This window comes from Nematolebias whitei, chromosome 5 (assembly GCF_014905685.2).
Source record: "Nematolebias whitei isolate Nwh7 chromosome 5, NemWhi1, whole genome shotgun sequence".
Classification (NCBI taxonomy): Eukaryota; Metazoa; Chordata; class Actinopteri; order Cyprinodontiformes; family Rivulidae; genus Nematolebias; species Nematolebias whitei.
In genome coordinates this window covers 472745-477744 of record NC_056502.1, presented here as the reverse complement: position 1 = coordinate 477744, position 5000 = coordinate 472745, and positions in this window count along the sequence as shown.

Here is a 5000-nt window from a genome sequence, read left to right as displayed (position 1 = left end):
CAATGCTAACTATCGTTCCCCCGACCATTGTGATTCGGTCCAGTCCGACGTCATCAACATTAAAACAAGATGGCGGCCGCCATGTTTGTCAGTAAACAGCGTGTGAGGGCGTCCGGGACTAAAGTTCTGCAGGTGAGAACCTAAATCCAACTTCAGAACCGGCCCGTCCGATGTGACATCAGAGCAGCTTCAGTAATAACGCGGTATAACTTTGATCTTTCGCACAGTTTACCAACTCATGCGCGTGAGCGAAGTAGCTGCAGTTCGTGCACTGACCGGCAGGAGGCGGAAACTGCTGTTTGTTGTTTAATGGACACATTTCAATTCAGTTTATTTCTACAGCTCCAAGTCACAACAGGTCACTGAACAGAAACATTCACATACAGGTGCTGGTCATAAAATTAGAATATCGTCAACATTGTGATTTATTTCAGTAATTCCATTCAAAATGTGAAATATATTATACTTTTTATATTTATACCGCTATACAATTTAGGATAGTATCATACTATTTCATTTTATGCTAATGTTTATTAATTGTTTAATGGTTATTGTTGCACCTGGGGCAGCATGGTGGTGCAACTGGTAGAGCTGCTGCCTCTCAGTGAGCAGGTCCCTGATTCAAATCCCGGTCCGGGGAACCCTCAGGGTGGAGTTTGCATGTTCTCTCCGTGCATGCGTGGGTTCTATTTCGTATAGACTTCGCCCTTTAAGGCTATCGCTAGTGGGTTTATCCCTTCGTGCGCAGTGCAGCACTGAAAACTTTAGTCCACGCCCACCGGCTGTGTGGGCTCCACCCCCAGTCCGTATAAATTATGGTGAGACCGGGCAACTGGCTCCCATTTTTTCTTCAGCCTGCTAGCTAGCACTGTAAGAAGAACGAAGAAGGAAAAGATGTCCAGCTTTGACCGGCACAACTTTTGCGAAGGATGCCTGGGTCTCCACCACGCCAACCTACTGCCGTCCCTGTGAGCTATTCCCCCCCCCCCCCCCCCCCCCGAGGAGAAGCAGAGACAATCAGCCTTGCTCAAGGTAAGTGCCGAGGAGTGTTTCTCAGTAGCGAGCCACTACTCGCTGGATGACGCCATCACCTTTTCTAACGTTGTTTCCGCGCGGTGAATCGGATGATTCCCTTGAAAAAGGCGATGCGGGCAGCAGCTCCAGTGAATGTTTTTCTGTGGCGGGACGCTATGCGTGGGACGATGCCACCGCCTTTCTTTGACGCAGAGTCGCACAATGAATCGAATGATTCCTCCGAGAAAGGCGATGCTGGAAACAGCCTCGCTGCCCCTTCCCTCCTGGAGAGCGTAGTGACGGAAGAAGAGGGGCCGGCCGCTCCCAGCTGTCGGCGCCCTCCTTTTGGAGCTGCTCGACATAATCCAGGAGGCTGCTGACACAAAGGGACTTTCCGTCCCTCGCCTCCCTCCGCCCCGATCGAATGATCTGGTGGGAAGGTTTGGCTCTGCTCCGGCTCATCGCCCTGACCCCATCTGGCCCCGCTGTCTAGCTGTGACGTCACACTGGAACAAGGCTGCAGCTGGGCCCGGCAAACTGAAGGCACCCGTCTCCACCTTTGCCTTCATCTCCAGAGTGGAGGGTTTTATTTTACCGATCAGATTTTTTTTCCCTCTTTTTCCCTGAAAGAGTGACCTCTGACCTGGAGATGAGTGTAGACCAGGGATGAAGATGTTCACACCCTGGACAGAGAGGAACGATGGTTTGAGAGGAGTAAAGGAGGCCATCTTCGTGAAAAGACACCGTCCATCATTAAACAGGGGTGGAGCCTCCAGGTTCAACTGTCCCCCTCTTACAATGCTGTTATTGCTAGTATCACTCAACCCCCTGTGAATAGTAAACAGCCATCAGGGTGTTAAAGATCCATTGTTAGGCTGATGGTCCTTCTTTTTTTTTTATTTTTTAGATGGCCTCCCTTCTCCCCTTACAGCCATCCCCTCCACACCATTATTATGAAATATTTAATCTAGTGACTATCTAGTGTAGGATTTTTTTTTTTTAATAGGATAGAAAGAAAGAAAAGACAAAGTAAGACTCCAAAATATAAGAAATATACACAAAGAGAGCACACGGCAAAACACCCGGCCACTGTCTGGTCATCTGCAAAGAACATGACAAAACACAGCAACAAAATACATACGTATAAAGAACTTAAAATATTCATGGCTTTGCAGTAAGTTTCCATAAATATATATACCCATACCTACGCCTATATACATACATACATACACATGAATATACATGAATATACATATCTACATATAAAGCCTACATATGCATCCCTGCTTCTATTTGTGTGTGGTTGTGAGCATGCATAAGTGTATAAGGCTTCTCTAATAGAACATTTAATAGTAACTGTGAAGCAGCAGAGACCCGACCCCCAAGACCAGAGGCAGACGAAAAAGGGGGGACCAGAGCCCAAGACCCCAGGAGGGACCCCGACCGCGGAGCCCCCAGAGCCACCCACACAGGACGAACCACTCACCCACCCCCCAGAACGGACCACTGGGGAGAACCGGAAGATCCCCACCAGCGACCACATACAGTGACCCCCCGGGGCCAACAGCGACAAACTCATAGGCCTCCGTCGGAAACGCCGCACCGATGTAGGTCCAGGTCCGGGCACCGAGGCCCGGGCACCGAGGACTCACACCACCCAGGCCAAGGGCCGACAGGGCCAGAGGACCCGAGCCCCACCAGGCAGACACCAGGCCGAGCCGACACAAGCCCAAGCGCCCAGCCCCCGACACCAAGGGCCCCAAGCGCGCCGGCAGGCAAGGGCACACCCCACCAGGGGGCCGTGCGATAGGGGCGCGATGCCAAGCACCCCCAGTTGTATCAAAGAGGGGGCAGTCCGAGTCTCGGCCTAACAAATACCCATTCATATACAGACACAATCACACAATCCCAACCTCAGTCTCACATTCACTCACTCAAAGACATACAATAACGATACTTTTCATTCTTATTCCTGATACGCACTCTATACCCCCCAGGTCCAAGACATGTACCCGCCCTCTACAGGGGGCAGCCCATGCCCAAACCCAGGAGGTAAACCCATTCATTCTCGAGCAGAGAAGAGCCAATACCCCAGACCTGGCCCAGGCCATGCCCCGCCGACAGGACACCCCCCCCACCATGAAGAGGACACGCCACCGACCCCCCCCCACACACCGCCAACAACCAAGCACGCGCCCCCAGCCGACCGTCCGCCAGGCCCCGGCAGCCACCCCGGCCAGCGGGCCAACCATGGCACCCAAGAGCCAAGCTCAGGGGGTCCAAACAACCCCAGGGAGAGCACAGCACCAGCACCGCCCACGGCAACCCCCTAGACCCTGAACCCCCACATAGTCCTGGTCAACACCCGACGGCCTGCCCTTCTCCCGGACCCCACCCCCGGAATGGCAGTCAGGGAACTAGGGGGGTAGGAAAAAATAATAAAATTAAAAAAATAAAAAAATTAAAAAAAATAAGACCCCGACACATACACCCCCGCCCCTAGATGTGCTGTTGATGTGTGTTGTTGTATAGTGCCATTAAAAAGGAAAGAAGAAGGAGCAAAGGCTGGCATGATGCCAGTTTACCCTCCACCCCAACTCTATCCAAACCCTAGTGTCTAAATGCAACCATTATAAGTGAGCACAGGCATAGGGGGTGAGAGTAAGGTCATCCCACCACCCATAGCCATGTGCCCACCTCAAGTTCCTATATGTGAATGTCATGAGGATGTTATGAATGAATGTCTAAGGTGTACAATAAAATTGAGTCCCAGGTGGCTATGGTCAACAAAGATGTAAAATTGTTGCAGCACACCCGAGCCCAAACAACTCTAAATGTATGGAATTGAAATGAAGAGGGTGGAGGTGCATGGTGAGGGATGGGGAGAAATAACTGAGAGAGCAAATGCTCCTACAGGGAGTCAGCTCCCCCACTGACCCAACAGCCCCCACCCCACCCCCCAGCTCCCCAAGGTCCACCCAGGGATTGAAGCCAAGACATCTCTCCATCTGGACCGACCGCCAGGCCCGCTGAGCTCCAGACCAGAGAGGGACAGAGCCCCGAGGGCCGCCAGAAGCAGTACCAGCAGCCTACACACCAGAGGGCCGCCACGACCCCCACAAACCGCAGTCAGCCCGCTACCAGATGAAGCCAAACCCCACCAGGACGACCCGGCCAAGAGCGCCCGCCCAACTGCCGACAGTGCCAGGAAGCACCGGGAGCGAACCCCCACCACAGGAAAGGGGCCAGCCAGCCGACCATGCACAGTCCCGGGCCGCCCCCAAGGACATCCACCCCATCCCCACCCCAGAAGAAATACTACACCCACCCCTCATTCGGACATCTCTCAAAACACAGCACACTAGACACCTAGGCTGGGTCAAACTACCCCCTCTTAGGGGCCACTGGTCACGCCCCCAAACACCCAACTCCCCAGCCCATGAACCCACAACCCACCAGCGAGCCGAAGGCCCCCGCCCAGAACCGGGCACAAGAGTGCAAGCCGGCCCAGAGCCCAGCAACCCGCCCGCCAGAGCCCAAGATCCCCGATCCCCACAGGCCCAAGCCCGGGGGCGACAAGCCCCCAGAACCCCAAGCCCCCGCGCCCACCCCGAACCCACACCAGCACAGCCAGGCTACCAGATCGGTGACCCACGACCGCCGCCACAGACCACCTGAGGGCCTGCATGCAGCCACCAGCAGACATCCCCCAGAACCACCCAGGCCCTACTCAGCGGGAAAGCAGTGCCCCCCTGCCCAGGTACCCCCAAGAGCCCAGCCCCCGGCAACCCCCCCGGGGCCCCAAACCCATACACCCGCCTCCACATCAACCCCAAGGCCCCACAAGGTCAGATCCCAGACTACCCACCCTCACTATGTAACAGAGCCGATCAAAGGAGCCCACAGAGATTGGTCCAATGTGTCGGCAGATGCTGTTTCAAGACTAATATGATCTAACAGAAGATTTTTATACTGATTAATGCTAA